Source organism: Oncorhynchus keta, chromosome 35, assembly GCF_023373465.1.
Source record: "Oncorhynchus keta strain PuntledgeMale-10-30-2019 chromosome 35, Oket_V2, whole genome shotgun sequence".
NCBI lineage: Eukaryota > Metazoa > Chordata > Actinopteri > Salmoniformes > Salmonidae > Oncorhynchus > Oncorhynchus keta.
Genome location: NC_068455.1, coordinates 67004104 through 67023156, shown reverse-complemented (window position 1 = coordinate 67023156; position 19053 = coordinate 67004104). Strand labels below are relative to the sequence as shown.

At 38.7% G+C, this 19053-nt stretch overlaps 1 pseudogene; it reads left to right on the top strand.

Moving 5' to 3' along the window:
- Positions 1–4188: 4188 nt before the first annotated feature.
- On the top strand, positions 4189–18429 carry LOC118369177 (phosphatidylinositol 3-kinase catalytic subunit type 3-like; annotated as a pseudogene).
- The last annotated feature ends 624 nt before the right edge of the window (positions 18430–19053 follow it).

Here is a 19053-nt window from a genome sequence, read left to right as displayed (position 1 = left end):
TCTCTATGGTGTGAACCAACAACCTGTTGTGAGAGGTAGGGACACAGCGTCCCCAGCCTTCAATGACCCACTAACATAATAGACGTCTCAGATTTACATAATGTCTACCATGAACGAGAGATTGAAACATCATTCACATGTACTTGCTCAGAGGGCCTCAAAAGAACTATTGCCTACTGTCTCAAAATGTATCTTAGCAAGTATCGCTTTCAGAGTTTGGTGTTTCGTGATATTCTGAATTTCAGAGTGGTAGAATTATCAACATTTCTCACAAATGCATTTGTAGGCTTTTGTACACCCAAAATTCCATTCTGGAAGAAATGTGTAATGAAATGTCAAATGGGAAAAGGAGAGAGTCAGTCTCACTGCTTGTCTAAGAAGGTAACAATGGGTGTGACACTAATTAATTTATTTTTAAGAGGGCTATCCTACACAACACCTTGTCATTCAAAGAGTGTGAATCCGTCATAAACCATCGTCATCCTATTGTATAGGATCCATAGGTTCTAGGAGGGGAGAATATTAGTGCCAATGACATGGACGTTGATTTAGGCAGACCCGCGCACCTCTCTGATCCAGAGGGGTTGGGTTACATGTGGAAGACACATTTTGGTTCAATGCATTTAGTTGTGCAACTGACTAGGTAAACCCTTTCCCCTTCCTTACTTTTGAGCAGGACCCATATTGCTCTGGTACAAAAGTAGTGCACTATATAGGGAATGTGGTGCGTTAGTGGTGACAAGGCCCCAGAGTCAGGACATGTTCCTCCTCAGACTGTGACAAGTTGAGCTGTGGATCTGTAGAGACAGGGGCAACTCTGAGTCACACACACATCCACACGCACACGCACACACACCAATACAGGACCAAGACACGTCAAGGCCCTGTGGTCAGTGGCACCCCTGGCTGGCGAGGGAGAACCTATCAACACCCTCCAGACTTCTGTGGGGGTATGAGGGAACACGGGCGTAAAACACAAATTGTGAGGCCCCCGGGGTGCCTTGTGAAAAACTTGTTCCTCATCGCAGGTTTTTCCTATGATCTCTGTCTGTCTGCAGACTTGATAGAGAAAGTGGAAGGAGATGAGCTAATGTTTTGTTCTGGCTCAGGGAGCGTTACCGCGCTTCCTCGGATAGGACGACTCTACCCGACCAATCACATGTCCCGAACAAACCCTCCTTTTTTAGGATTGACACTGTGCGGACACAGAAGGAGCGGTTGAGTTGGGTATGAACTCTCTTTCTGACTCAAACACTTACACACACACACACACACACACACACACGAACACTGCACTGGGGAGGCAATGGGCCTTGCCTTCTTAAACACCTCTTTAATTATGAGTGGAGCGTGTCGCTGCAGAGCAGAGGACACAGCTACCTCTACTCTGTGTCTCAAAAGGCACCATATTCCCTATAAAGTGCAATACTTTTGACCAGACCCCTATGGAACCTGGTTAAAAGTAGTGCACCATCAAGGTAATAGGGTTCCATTTGGGACACAGTCCTGCTGTTGTGGAGACTGACTCATCAGCTTGGGTTATGTAACCAGGGGTGTGTTCATTAGGCTGTGCTGGGCAAGATACTCTGAAAATATAGTTTACCAAGATACCAATTACTTCACACTGGAAGAAGTTAAGCTACTCTGAAGCTACCCTTAACTGCCGAAAACACTACCAAGATTTGAATTTAGTTCAGCTACCACCAAGCTACAACCAAATGTAATTAAATGATTAGTTAAACTACATTTTATTTTTCAAAATTTAACTAGGCAAGTCAGTTAAGAACAAATTCTTATTTACAATGACGGCCTACCCCGGCCAAACCCTAACGACGCTGGGCCAATTGTGCACCGCCCTATGGGACTCCCAATCACGGCCGGTTGTAATACAGCCTGGAATTGAACCAGGGTCTGTAGTTACACCTCTAGAACTGAGATGCAGTGCCTTAGACCGCTGTGCCACTTGGGAGCCCCACTACTCTCCATCACTGTCATTAGGAACCAAACGGAATTAACAAGGAGGGACCTACCTGAATGTGTTCAATAGAAACTCTCATTTTCATTGCAAAATGTTTTCTGCTGTGAAACATTTTGCCACGGTGTACATAATGAATACACTTCTGGTAAGGTGGTGGGCGTTCCTGGACTTCAGTAAAACAGAGAACATTACACTGAGGAAGCATGGCCAGTACATTATAATCTGGTTTCTTGATGCCCATAGCCACCAAAACAACAACCATAGTCAAGACTACCCTACAAAGATGTGCTAGTTCTTAACATATGAACTCTGGCCAATGAACTGTAGCCACCTTGAATTGAAAACACAGTTGAAAGTAAAACATTTCATTTCTACATAGGTATATATAAAAAAGACACTTGTTGCAAATGTTTTTATTGAAATCGAATGCCATATATTTACTTACGTTGGCTATGCCTTTAAGATTATATCCAGTAAACCAGCCACCAAATTCCCTTTCTTTTGGGAAGTAAGTGAACCATCAGACCAGCTAAATCAACCTTAAAAAACAACGATTGACAACACACGCCATCATTGGCAGAGGAATATATATATCGATTACTTTTCCCTGACGTCAGCTTTATATGCCTTTGCGGTGCTCACAAAAATATATAATCATGTCCGAGAAGTCATCTGTCGCTATAATGTCATTCCCGTGAATCGAGACAATTAAAGTTCACATTTCGATTGGACTGCTCGTTTATAAACTGACTGTATTTCAGTAAAAAAACATGTGCCAAGTGGAGAGACTGTATTGCTTGAATGCTAACGTTACCCATGGCGTTTTTTCACATAGGCCCTGCAAGCGAGCCCACCGTCTGTGAGGAGGCTGAAGTTAGTAGTTACAATCCAATTTCCCCCTGTGATGTATGAGTAACAAAGTCGGCGAAAGATGGACACAGACAAATGTAACTATGTCTACAGTTGTGACTATTAATGTTCAACTGAACATGTTAGTGTTTTATTACTTGGGTTACTATCTGGCCACATTAAAGTAGCAAGTTAACGTATAGCGTAACGATTTTTTTTTACATAATGTTGTCAATCAAACAGTGGCAGTCAATTTAGCTACTACTAGCTTTCTAACAGCATACGATTGATAACATGTCGACAGCAATGACATCATGGACCTCGAGTCTCCAATGTTGACCAGCTAATGCCACTTTGCATGGATGAAGAATGTTTGCACCGCTTGCCCAAAAGTCACATCATTTCTACCTAGTTGTTTGTCTTCTATTTACCTAAGCGAGCATGGCAACATCATGACTCAACCGATATCACGGCACCATAACGTGCCCGGTGAGGGTTCTTATTTTGGAGCACAATTCGCTTGTTGACATCATGCACATTCCGACGGCTCATCGGTTTAGTGCTCCTCTCGTGACTTCTATTAACGAGCTGGGCTCTGCTGTGGTGCCCAGTAAATAATGTCCATAATTCTCAACAAACCATGTAGTATAGCGCTTCCAGCTCTGCCGTTATGTACTGGAATAATATTGTGATGCATTTTGTCACAATTTGTCAGTGGATTGTTAACCGTTGTCTCAACACAGCAGCATGCACACATATAATCACGAGTGACAATGAAAGTAAATAAGCCAAATTTGAATATTCTTGCATGCGATCATTCATAGATATATCGTAAATCGACACCCGCCGTGTTAGATCTAACATTGATCTACTACTTTTGTCTAGATTCTAGAACCTCAGCTAAGCAGAGGGTAATAATTAACCAGGGACAACTGTGGTGGTGGTGTCAAACTACTCCCCTCCCTCATCTGTCTCTAATCTCACATGATCTCCCTCCCCTTTTCCCTCTCTCCCCATACTCCTGTCCCTTTCTCCCTCTTGTCCCTCTCCGCTCCCTCTTTTCTCTCTCTCCTCATCTCTCTTTTCCCTCTCTCCTCATCTCTCTTTTCCCTCTCTCCCCATCGCTCTTTTCCCTCTCTCCCCATCGCTCTTGTCCCTCTCTCCCTATCTCTCACCTCCCTATTGTCCCTCTCTCCCTATCTCTCCCCTCCCTCTTGTCCCTCTCTCCTCATCTCTCTTGTCCCTCTCGCCCCCTCTCTCTTGTCCCTCTTGCCCCCTCCCTCTTGTCCCTCTCTCCCCTCCCTCTTGTCCTTCTCTCCTCATCTCTCTTGTCCCTCTCGCCCCCTCCCTCTTGTCCCTCTCTCTCTCGCCTCCCTCCTGTCCCCTTCCCTCCCTTTATCCCCTCCACAGAGGCAGCTTGGAGGGCAAGAGGGAGCAGAAGAGCTACAAGGCGCTGCTGCAGGATCCCATGCTCCAGTTCTCTGGCCTGTATCAGGAGAGCTGCTCAGACCTCTATGTTACCTGTCAAGTGTTTGCAGAGGGCAAGCCTCTGGCGCTGCCCGTACGCACCTCCTACAAGGCCTTCAGCACCCGCTGGAAGTGAGTGACACCCTTTTTAGGATATAGTGTCCCAAATTGACATAATCTCTTAAAAGACTGAAGGAGATAGTTGAATGATGCTCTGAGCCACTCTTTGACCTGGTCAGGCTTTGTATTTCACATTGTAGTCCAATCTCACTATAATAGATACAAAATAATATAGTCCTTGTGAACTGTTCTGTAAACTTTCTCACTCTCGCACTTACCTTCTCCCCTCCCCCAGCTGGAATGAGTGGTTGAGGCTGCCAGTGAAGTACCCAGACCTGCCCCAGAGTGCCCAGGTGGCCCTAACGGTGTGGGATGTGTACGGGCCGGGCCGAGCCACCCCTGTGGGGGGAACCACCGTCACCCTCTTCGGCAAATATGGGTGAGTCCCAAGTCCATCTCAACAAACAGGACAAATACTTTATATTACTGTACTGTGTCGGCAAAATCAAAATGAACGTTTTGTGTTGTCTGTTTGTAATTTATCTATTCTATTTTACATTGGATCCTTTGCGTATGAATAGGAAGTTACAGCAAAGCCAGACTGAATACTGCTGACTGTACACTACCGGTCAAATGTTTTAGCACACCTACTCATTCAAGGGTTTTTCTTTATTTTTACTATTTTCTACATTGTAAATTAATAGCAAAGACATCAACACTATTACAAATCATTAAAATCCAGACAGAAAATATTTACACAAGAAGCAATCTAATATCACACGGAAAGGAAGACCCAGTCAAAACTCTCCGTCAGTTCAGTTTCACCACTATTGTATCTTCTTATAGGTATTTTCACTTTTTTAAAAATATACTTGTGTATTTTTTAAAATTTATCCATTATTTTACCAGGTAAGTTGACTGAGAACACGTTCTCATTTGCAGCAACAACCTGGGGAATAGTTACAGGGGAGAGGAGGGGGATGAATGAGCCAATTGTAAACTGGGGATTATTATGTGACCATGATGGTTTGAGGGCCAGATTGGGAATATAGCCAGGACACCGGGGTTAACACCCCTACTCTTACGATAAGTGCCATGGGATCTTTAATGACCTCAGAGAGTCAGGACACCCGTTTAACGTCCCATCCGAAATACAGCACCCGACACAGGGCAGTGTCCCCAATCACTGCCCTGGGGCATTGGGATATTTTTTTAGACCAGAGGAAAGAGTGCCTCCTACTGGCTCTCCATCACCACTTCCAGCAGCATCTGGTCTCCCATCCAGGAACTGACCAGGACCAACCTTGCTTAGCTTCAGAAGCATGCTGCTACATACATTATGTTTGTGGTTAGGCACATTGGTACAACAATAGTGCTTTTTTGCGAAGGCTTAACAAGCTTTAACAAGCTTGTTAAACTAGTAATATCATCAACCATGTGTAGTTAACTAGTGATTATGTTAAGATTGATTGTTTTTTATAAGATAAGTTTAATGCTAGCTAGCACCTTACCTTGGCTCCTTGCTGCACTCGCATAACAGGTGGTCAGCCTGCCACACAGTCTCCTCGTGGATAGCAATGTAATCGGACATAATCGGAGTCCTAAAATGCAGATTACCGATTGTTATGAAAACTTGAAATCGGCCCTCATTAATCGGTCGACCTCTAGTTTTGATGTCTTCACTGAGTAGGGGTTCAATATGCTAGTAGTATGTGGCTATTATTGAAACTGATACCATCTGACCGATACTATCTCACATCCCCTCTCAATCTCCCCTTCCTCTCTCCCAGAATGTTCCGGTAGGGGATGCATGACCTGAAGGTGTGGCATGGGGTAGTGGGGGATGGAGGGGAGCCCACCAGCACCCCAGGTAGGACCAGCAGCAGTCTAGCAGAGGACCAGATGGGAAGACTGGCCAAGGTAGTCACAGGGTCAGGGGTCCCCTGGAAGTTTGTGTGTGTGTGTGTGTGTGTGTGTGTGTGTGTGTGTGTGTGTGTGTGTGTGTGTGTGTGTGTGTGTGTGTGTGTGTGTGTGTGTGTGTGTGTGTGTGTGTGTGTGGTGTGTGTGTGTGTGATGTGTGTGTGTGTGTGTGTGTGTGTGTGTGTGTGTGTGTGTGTGCGCGCGCACTGTCTATTCCAGCCTTCTGACCTGGAGTTTCTAAGTGATGTGAGTACTAGGGATTGGAAGGAGAGGAGTGAGGATCGGAATGCTGGATGTGTGTGTATTTGCCTGTGTGTGTGTGCAGGCCTGTGTGTTTCTCTAGGTCTTTGTTGGTATACATATTAGGCCCTATAGCTACTTGTTGCTGACTTTTTGTTGTGTGTGTGCATGACTTGTGTGTGAGGAAGATGGTACATCAACCCCCCTGCCATTTTTCAAGAGAAACAACTAAGAAGCCCCACCTTTGCATATAATATAATAATCCCAATCGTTACAGTAATCGTTACAAAATGTGTCTTTAGCCTTTGGTGTGATGGTTTTCATTTAGTAGTTTTTACAGTGCCTTCAGAAAGAATACCTCTTAACTTATTTCACATATTGTTGTGTAACAGCCTGAAATCAGAATTGAATAAATGTATATATTTTTTCTCACCCATCTACACACAATACCCAACAATGACAGTGAAAACATATTTATGTATTTTTTCAAAATTAAGTATCTAATTTACATAAGTATTCACAGCCACATGTTAGAATCACCTTTGGCAGCCATTACAGTTGTGAGTCTTTCTGGGTAAGTTTCTAAGAGCTTTGCACACCTGGACTGTACAATATTTGGTATTGTTATTAAAAAAGTATTCAAGCTTTATCAGATTGGTTCTTAATCATTTGCTAGACAGCCATTTTCAAGCCGATTTAACTCAAAACTATAACTAAGCCACTCAGAAATATTCAATGTCATCTTGGTATGTAACTCCAGAGTATATTTGGCCTTATGGGGTTAGGTTATTGTCCTGCCGAAAGGTGAATTTGTCTCCCAGTGTCTGTTAGAAGCAGACTGAACCAGCTTTTCCTCTAGGATTTTGCCTGTGTTTAGCTATATTCCGTTTCTATTTAACCTAAAAATCTCCCGAGACCTTGACGATGACAAGCATACCCATAACATGGATCAGCCACCACCATGCTTGAAAATATGGGTTGTGTTGGATTTTCCCTGAACATAAAGCTTTGTATTCAGGACTTAAGGTACATTTCTTTGCCTTTTTTTCAGTTTTACTTTAGTGCGTTATTGCAAACAGGAATATTTTCATTCTGTACTGGCTTCCTTCTTTTCACTCTGTTGTTTAGATTAGCATTGTGGAGTAACTACAATGTTGTTGATCCATCCTCAGTTTTCTCCTATAACAGCCATTAAACTCTGTCACCATTGGTTTCATAGTGAAATTCCGCGAGCGGTTTCCTTCCTCTCCGGCAACTGAGGAAGGACGCCTGTATTTTTGTAGTGATACACCATCCAAAATGTAATGAATAACTTCACCATGCTCATTCATTGTCTGCTTTTTTATTTTTACTTTACCCATCTACGAATAGGTGCCCTACTTTGTGAGGCATAGGTCCATTTCCGTGGTCTTTGTGGTTGAATTTGTGTTTAAACTTCGCTGCTCGACTGAGGGACCTTACAGATTTGTGTGTGGGGTACAGAAATCATGTTAAATACTATTATTGAACACAGAGTGAGTCCATACAACTTATTGTGACTTGTTAAGCACATTTTTACTCCTGAACTTATGGAGGCTTGCCATAACAAAAGTGTTTAAAACTTATTGACTGCATACTTTACATTTTTTATTAATTTGTTTTTTAAAAATCCACTTTGACATTATAGGGTATTGTGTGTAGACCGGTGACATTCTCAATTGAATCCATTTTCATTTTAGGCTGTAACACAACAACAAGTCAAGGGGTGTTAATACTTTTGGAAGGCACTGTAGACCCACGAGTGTGTAGACTGATTGTAAATAGTGAAAACAAACTGTACCAGGTTCCGGGTGAGTTCTAACAGCCCTGGTGGATGGTGTTCTTGTGTGCCCCGGACACACACTGACGCTGAGCGGATTGGCTGCTGAGTTTCTGTTCCGTACTTCCGTTGCGCTGGATTGGCTGCTGGCACCCAAACTGCGCTCAGATTGGCCCGAGCTAGCTCTCTGCACATCTTTGCTACACCTCTGTTGCATCCTCTATTCCTAACCTCACTACATCTTTCCTCCACTGCTCTGTCTTTCTTTTCCTCCGTTCCTCTCCCTCTACCACTCTTCATTCTCTCCTTCTAGCTGACCAAGGCCCACCGGCAGGGTCACATGGTGAAGGTAGACTGGTTGGACCTTCAGAGAAATAGAGATAATCAATGAGGTGAGTTAGAGGATCTGGGGTCAGTTCTTTCAGTCACTATAAAACATATATTGCGTCATACACTTACAATCAGTTGGGTCAGACCCCATCCATCACAAATGCTTTTGCGTGTGAATATGTAAAGATGTTCATCTCTCCTTCATCTCTCCTTTCTCTACACCGTTGTGTTTTCTTCCTCTATCAAAAGTCAGTCGTATGTTTGTGTTCCCACAGAGGGAGAAACGCAGTTCCAACTTCATGTACCTAATGGTGGAGTTTCCTCGTGTCAAAACTGGTGAAAAGCCAGAGTACAGTATTGTCTATTATGAGAAGGTAGGTACTGTATACACACAGACACACACACACACGGTTGGTATTACGTTTTTGTGGCATTAAAATACTGTGGTAGTTCTGAAAGGGATTATTGATTGGTTGATGGCCATGGTGACGTGGTTGCTGATTGACTTGAACTCCTCCCCTTCCAGGATGGAGATGACACTAATGTGTTTAATAGGGTATATAGCTAATATGTTTAGTAGGGTATATAACTAATATGTTTAGTACAGTATATAACTAATATGTTTAGTACAGTATATAACTAATATGTTTAGTAGGGTATATAACTAATATGTTTAGTACAGTATATAACTAATATGTTTAGTAGGGTATATAACTAATATGTTTAGTAGGGTATATAACTAATATGTTTAGTACAGTATATAACTAATATATTTAGTAGGGTATATAACTAATATGTTTAGTACAGTATATAACTAATATGTTTAGTACAGTATATAACTAATATATTTAGTACAGTATATAACTAAAATGTTTAGTAGGGTATATAACTAATATGTTTAGTACAGTATATAACTAATATGTTTAGTACAGTATATAACTAATATGTTTAGTACAGTATATAACTAATATGTTTAGTACAGTATATAACTAATATGTTTAGTAGGGTATATAACTAATATGTTTAGTAGGGTATATAACTAATATGTTTAGTACAGTATATAACTAATATGTTTAGTACGTATATAACTAATATGTTTAGTACAGTATATAACTAATATGTTTAGTACAGTATATAACTAATATGTTTAGTACAGTATATAACTAATATGTTTAGTACAGTATATAACTAATATGTTTAGTACAGTATATAACTAATATGTTTAGTACAGTATATAACTAATATGTTTAGTACAGTATATAACTAATATGTTTAGTAGGGTATATAACTAATATGTTTAGTAGGGTATATAACTAATATGTTTAGTACCGTATATAACTAATATGTTTAGTACAGTATATAACTAATATGTTTAGTACGGTATATAACTAATATGTTTAGTACAGTATATAACTAATATGTTTAATAGGGTATATAACTAATATGTTTAGTAGGGTATATAACTAATATGTTTAGTAGGGTATATAACTAATATGTTTAGTAGGGTATATAACTAATATGTTTAGTACAGTATATAACTAATATGTTTAGTACTGTATATAACTAATATGTTTAGTACAGTATGTAACTAATATGTTTAGTACAGTATATAACTAATATGTTTAGGGTGGTCCTTCTGTGGCTCAGTTGGTAGAGCATGGCGCTTGTAACGCCAGGGTAGTGGGTTCGATTCCCGGGACAACCCATACGTAGAATGTATGCACACATGACTGTAAGTCGCTTTGGATAAAAGCGTCAGCTAAATGGCATATATTATTATATTATTATTATTATTATATATTATTATATTATTATATTATATATTATGTTTAGTAGGGTATATAACTAATATGTTTAGTAGGGTATATAAATAATATGTTTAGTACAGTATATAACTAAAATGTTTAGGAGGGTATATAACTAATATGTTTAGTACGTATATAACTAATATGTTTAGTACGTATATAACTAATATGTTTAGTAGGGTATATAGCTAATATGTTTAGTAGGGTATATAACTAATATGTTTAGTACAGTATATAACTAATATGTTTAGTACAGTATATAACAAATATGTTTAGTACAGTATATAACTAATATGTTTAGTAGGGTATATAACTAATATGTTTAGTACGGTATATAACTAATATGTTTAGTAGGGTATATAACTAATATGTTTAGTAGGGTATATAACTAATATGTTTAGTAGGGTATATAACTAATATGTTTAGTACAGTATATAACTAATATGTTTAGTAGGGTATATAACTAATATGTTTAGTACAGTATATAACTAATATGTTTAGTAGGGTATATAGCTAATATGTTTAGTAGGGTATATAACTAATATGTTTAGTAGGGTATATAACTAATATGTTTAGTAGGGTATATAACTAATATGTTTAGTACGTATATAACTAATATGTTTAGTAGGGTATATAACTAATATGTTTAGTAGGGTATATAGCTAATATGTTTAGTAGGGTATATAACTAATATGTTTAGTACAGTATATAACTAATATGTTTAGTAGGGTATATAACTAATATGTTTAGTACAGTATATAACTAATATGTTTAGTAGGGTATATAACTAATATGTTTAGTAGTGTATATAACTAATATGTTTAGTACGTATATAACTAATATGTTTAGTACGTATATAACTAATATGTTTAGTAGGGTATATAACTAATATGTTTAGTACGTATATAACTAATATGTTTAGTACGTATATAACTAATATGTTTAGTACGTATATAACTAATATGTTTAGTAGGGTATATAACTAATATGTTTAGTATGTATATAACTAATATGTTTAGTAGGGTATATAACTAATATGTTTAGTACAGTATATAACTAATATGTTTAGTAGGGTATATAACTAATATGTTTAGTACAGTATATAACTAATATGTTTAGTACAGTATATAACTAATATGTTTAGTACAGTATATAACTAATATGTTTAGTACGGTATATAACTAATATGTTTAGTACAGTATATAACTAATATGTTTAGTACAGTATATAACTAATATGTTTAGTACAGTATATAACTAATATGTTTAGTACAGTATATAACTAATATGTTTAGTACAGTATATAACTAATATGTTTATTACGGTATATAATTAATATGTTTATTACGGTATATAACTAATATGTTTAGTACGTATATAACTAATATGTTTAGTACGTATATAACTAATATGTTTAGTAGGGTATATAACTAATATGTTTAGTACGTATATAACTAATATGTTTAGTAGGGTATATAACTAATATGTTTAGTACAGTATATAACTAATATGTTTAGTAGGGTATATAACTAATATGTTTAGTACAGTATATAACTAATATGTTTAGTACAGTATATAACTAATATGTTTAGTACGTATATAACTAATATGTTTAGTAGGGTATATAACTAATATGTTTAGTACAGTATATAACTAATATGTTTAGTACGTATATAACTAATATGTTTAGTACGTATATAACTAATATGTTTAGTAGGGTATATAGCTAATATGTTTAGTAGGGTATATAACTAATATGTTTAGTACAGTATATAACTAATATGTTTAGTAGGGTATATAACTAATATGTTTAGTACAGTATATAACTAATATGTTTAGTAGGGTATATAACTAATATGTTTAGTAGGGTATATAACTAATATGTTTAGTACGGTATATAACTAATATGTTTAGTACAGTATATAACTAATATGTTTAGTACGTATATAACTAATATGTTTAGTAGGGTATATAGCTAATATGTTTAGTAGGGTATATAACTAATATGTTTAGTACAGTATATAACTAATATGTTTAGTAGGGTATATAACTAATATGTTTAGTAGGGTATATAACTAATACGTTTAGTAGGGTATATAACTAATATGTTTAGTACGTATATAACTAATATGTTTAGTACAGTATATAACTAATATGTTTAGTAGTGTATATAACTAATATGTTTAGTACAGTATATAACTAATATGTTTAGTAGGGTATATAACTAATATGTTTAGTAGGGTATATAACTAATATGTTTAGTAGGGTATATAACTAATATGTTTAGTACGGTATATAACTAATATGTTTAGTAGGGTATATAACTAATATGTTTAGTACAGTATATAACTAATATGTTTAGTACAGTATATAACTAATATGTTTAGTAGGGTATATAACAAATATGTTTAGTACAGTATATAACTAATATGTTTAGTACAGTATATAACTAATATGTTTAGTAGGGTATATAACTAATATGTTTAGTACGTATATAACTAATGTGTTTAGTAGGGTATATAACTAATATGTTTAGTACGTATATAACTAATATGTTTAGTACATATATAACTAATATGTTTAGTAGGGTGTATAACTAATATGTTTAGTAGGGTATATAACTAATATGTTTAGTACAGTATATAACTAATATGTTTAGTACAGTATATAACAAATATGTTTAGTACAGTATATAACTAATATGTTTAGTAGGGTATATAACTAATATGTTTAGTAGGGTATATAACTAATATGTTTAGTAGGGTATATAACTAATATGTTTCGTACAGTATATAACTAATATGTTTAGTACAGTATATAACAAATATGTTTAGTACGTATATAACTAATGTGTTTAGTAGGGTATATAACTAATATGTTTAGTACGTATATAACTAATATGTTTAGTACATATATAACTAATATGTTTAGTAGGGTATATAACTAATATGTTTAGTAGGGTATATAACTAATATGTTTAGTACAGTATATAACTAATATGTTTAGTACAGTATATAACAAATATGTTTAGTACAGTATATAACTAATATGTTTAGTAGGGTATATAACTAATATGTTTAGTAGGGTATATAACTAATATGTTTAGTAGGGTATATAACTAATATGTTTAGTAGGGTATATAACTAATATGTTTAGTACAGTATATAACTAATATGTTTAGTACAGTATATAACAAATATGTTTAGTACGTATATAACTAATATGTTTATGTAGGGTATATAACTAATATGTTTAGTAGGGTATATAACTAATATGTTTAGTAGGGTATATAACTAATATGTTTAGTACAGTATATAACTAATATGTTTAGTACAGTATATAACTAATATGTTTAGTAGGGTATATAACTAATATGTTTAGTAGGGTATATAACTAATATGTTTAGTACAGTATATAACTAATATGTTTAGTACAGTATATAACTAATATGTTTAGTAGGGTATAACTAATATGTTTAGTAGGGTATATAACTAATATGTTTAGTACAGTATATAACTAATATGTTTAGTACAGTATATAACTAATATGTTTAGTAGGGTATATAACTAATATGTTTAGTACAGTATATAACTAATATGTTTAGTAGGGTATATAACTAATATGTTTAGTAGGGTATATAACTAATATGTTTAGTAGGGTATATAACTAATATGTTTAGTAGGGTATATAACAAATATGTTTAGTACAGTATATAAGGCCTGTCTTGTGATATCATGTCTGTCGGTAGGCCTGTCTTAATATTTCATGTCTATTGGTAGGCCTGTCTTGTGATATCATGTCTATCGGTAGACCTGTCTTGTGATATCATGTCTGTGTCGGTAGGCCTGTCTTGTGATATCATGTCTGTGTCTGTAGGCCTGTCTTAATATGTCATGTCTATCGGTAGGTCTGTCTTGTGATATCATGTCTATCGGTAGACCTGTCTTGTGATATCATGTCTGTGTCAGTAGACCTGTCTTGTGATATCATGTCTGTGTCGGTAGGCCTGTCTTGTGATATCATGTCTATCGGTAGGCCTGTCTTGTGATATCATGTCTATCGGTAGACCTGTCTTGTGATATCATGTCTGTGTCAGTAGACCTGTCTTGTGATATCATGTCTGTGTCGGTAGACCTGTCTTGTGATATCATGTCTGTGTCAGTAGGCCTGTCTTGTGATATCATGTCTGTGTCAGTAGACCTGTCTTGTGATATCATGTCTGTGTCAGTAGACCTGTCTTGTGATATCATGTCTGTAGACCTGTCTTGTGATATCATGTCTGTGTCAGTAGACCTGTCTTGTGATATCATGTCTGTGTCTGTAGACCTGTCTTGTGATATCATGTCTGTGTCAGTAGACCTGTCTTGTGATATCATGTCTGTGTCTGTAGACCTGTCTTGTGATATCATGTCTATCGGTAGGCCTGTCTTGTGATATCATGTCTGTGTCGGTAGGCCTGTCTTAATATGTCATGTCTATCGGTAGGCCTGTCTTGTGATATCATGTCTGTGTCTGTAGACCTGTCTTGTGATATCATGTCTGTGTCAGTAGGCCTGTCTTGTGATATCATGTCTGTGTTAGTAGACCTGTCTTGTGATATCATGTCTGTGTCAGTAGACCTGTCTTGTGATATCATGTCTGTGTCTGTAGACCTGTCTTGTGATATCATGTCTGTGTCAGTAGGCCTGTCTTGTGATATCATGTCTGTGTTAGTAGACCTGTCTTGTGATATCATGTCTGTGTCAGTAGACCTGTCTTGTGATATCATGTCTGTGTCAGTAGACCTGTCTTGTGATATCATGTCTGTGTCAGTAGACCTGTCTTGTGATATCATGTCTGTGTCAGTAGACCTGTCTTGTGATATCATGTCTGTGTCAGTAGACCTGTCTTGTGATATCATGTCTGCCGTAGGTTCTTATAAGTGATTGTGTGTAAGACTCTTATCTTTTCTCTCCTTTTGTACTGTGTCTCTCCAGAGTTTCTTCAGAAAACACACCCCCAGTGATAAGGGGCCCTATGGCATCAGCGCTGAGGTGATGGACACCTACATCAAGAGCTGTGGTGAGTCTACTGCTACTAACACCCTCCCACCTCACTGTCTCGGACCAATCCCAGGCCTTGGTGTGGGTGACATTAAAGACGCACTCCAGCAGTTGATTTTACTTTTCCTGTTGAAAAACAATATCCCACGTTTAAATGCAGTAATGTACACACACTCAAAGGTACAGTATGCTGAAATCGCTCCGCCATTTCCTGGTTGCAAAAATGTGAATGTTTAGCTTAATTTCAGTTGGTGTCAAAACAAGCATAGTGTAGAGAATCATTGTACCATCTAAACCACTGTGAAATATATTTTCAATTACCCAACATTTTTGCAGCTTTTTGAAGCTGGTGTACAAAGCCGACAGAAAAACAAAAATTAAGAGAAGCATAGAAATAGTCCACATAGAACAGATATACCGCTTCTGACTTGCTGTCAATGAGAATGACAGATTAAGGACTCACATTTCTATGTGAATTTGGTGGGTCGCACACAAAGCTGCCTACTGCGCCTTTAAGAGTAAAAAAAAAATATTTCCAAAATAGAACTTCAAGAACTAGGCCATTCAATGAGTTGGCATGGTGCCCTCTGTTTTCATCATCTTAATGTGTGTTTCTGGATGACTACAGAGATGTCGTTTTCTCGTTCTTTTTCCAGCTGGTTACTGTGTCATCACATACATCCTGGGAGTGGGAGACAGACACTTGGACAACCTGCTCCTCACAAAGACTGGTGAGTCTATAGGAATTATGTGCCGTGTACCTCCAACACGCGGTGGTTGGATTTGTAACATACATTGTCTGATCACTAGTTCTTTCCTTCCTCTACTCTACTCTGTTCTGCATGACTGAATATACACGTGGCAACTGCTGTTGTAAAAAGGCTTTATGAATACATTTAATTGATAGAATACCTTTCCATCTTCTTATTTCAGGAAAGTTATTCCACATAGACTTTGGCTATATCCTGGGTCGTGACCCCAAGCCTCTGCCTCCCCCCATGAAGCTGAGTAAGGAGATGGTGGAGGGGATGGGCGGCATGCAGAGTGAACAGTACCAGGAGTTCAAGAAACAGTGTTACACTGCCTTCCTTCACCTCAGGAGGTAGGACACACACAGTATACACACACACAGTATACACACACGCACACAGTATACACACACACACACAGTATACACACACACACAGTATACACACACACACACAGTATAAACACACACAGTATACACACACACACGGTATACACACACACACACAGTATACACACACACAGTATACACACACACACACACACACACACACACACACACACACACACACACACACACACAGTATACACACACACACACACACACACACACACACACACACAGTATACACACACACACACACACACACACACACACACACACACACACACACACACACACACACACACACACACACACACACACACACACACACACACACACACACACACACACACACACACACACACACACACACACATACACACACACACACTCACTCACACAGTATACACACACACACACACATACACACACACACACACACACACACACACACACACACACACACACACACACACACACACACACACACACACACACACACACAGTATACACGCACACACACAGTATGCACACACACACACACACACACACACACACACACACACACACACACACACACACACACACACACACACACAGTACACACACACACACACACACACACAGTATACACACACACAGTATAAACACACACACACACACACAAAGTATACACACACACACACACACACACAGTATAAACACACACAGTATACACACACACACAGTATACACACACACACAGTATACACACACACAGTACACACACACACAGTATACACACACACACACACACACACACACACACACACACACACACACACACACACACACACACACACACACACACACACACACACACAGTATACACACACACACACACACACACAGTATACACACACACACACACAGTATACACACACACAATTATATCAGCTGTGATGACCCTTTTTCATTTCTCTCCCTCTTTCTTGTCTCTCTCTCCAGGTACTCTAACCTCATCCTGAATTTGTTCTCTCTCATGGTGGACCCCAACATTCCTGACATCGCCCTGGAGCCTGACAAGACTGTTAAGAAGGAGGGTGGGAAATACTGTCTGTTTTTCACTCTGCAGACGTACTGTAATGTACAGTTGTGTGTGGATTTTACCTGTCTCCACATGAAAGAACAAACCCAATGAATGTGTTTAACCAGGATTTATCTCTCCCCTGAACATTCTGTCTCCTCCCCCTACAGGTGCAGGACAAGTTCCGATTGGACCTGTCGGACGAGGAGGCCGTTCACTACATGCAAATCAAATCAAATTTTATTTGTCACATACACATGGTTAGCAGATGTTAATGCGAGTGTAGCGAAATGCTTGTGCATCTAGTTCCGACAATGCAGTGATAACCAACAAGTAATCTAACTAACAATTCCAAAACTACTGTCTTATACACAGTGTAAGGGGATAAGGAATATGTACATAAGGACGGAAACATGGATCACCACAGACAACACTGCTACTCCTACTGCTCTCTCTTCGTCCGCCCACGTGTTCTCGCACACCCCGAGAGCTTCTGGTCAGCGGGGTGGTGGCACCGGGATCCTCATCTCTCCCAAGTGGTCATTCTCTCTTTCTCCCCTCACCCATCTGTCTATCGCCTCCTTTGAATTCCATGCTGTCACAGTTACCAGCCCTTTCAAGCTTAACATCCTTATCATTTATCGCCCTCCAGGTTCCCTCGGAGAGTTCATCAATGAGCTTGATACCTTGATAAGCTCCTTTCCTGAGGACGGCTCACCTCTCACAGTGCTGGGCGACTTTAACCTCCCCACGTCTACCTTTGACTCATTCCTCTCTGCCTCCTTCTTTCCACTCCTCTCCTCTTTTGACCTCACCCTCTCACCTTCCCCCTACTCACAAGGCAGGCAATACGCTCGACCTCATCTTTACTAGATGCTGTTCTTCCACTAACCTCATTGCAACTCCTCCAAGTCTCCGACCACGACCTTGTATCCTTTTCCCTCTCGCTCTCATCTAACACCTCCCACACTGCCCCTACTCGGATGGTATCGCGCCGTCCCAACCTTCGCTCTCTCTCCCCCGCTACTCTCTCCTCTTCCATCCTATCATCTCTTCCCTCTGCTCATACCTTCTCCAACCTATCTCCTGATTCTGCCTCCTCAACCCTCCTCTCCTCCCTTTCTGCATCCTTTGACTCTCTATGTCCCCTATCCTCCAGGCCGGCGCGGTCCTCCCCTCCCGCCGCCCCGTGGCTCGACGACTCATTGCGAGATCACAGAACAGGGCTCCGGGCAGCTGAGTGGAAATGGAGGAAAACTCGCCTCCCTGCGGACCTGGCATCCTTTCACTCCCTCCTCTCTACATTTTCCTCCTCTGTCTCTGCTGCTAAAGCCATTTTCTACCACTCTAAATTCCAAGCATCTGCC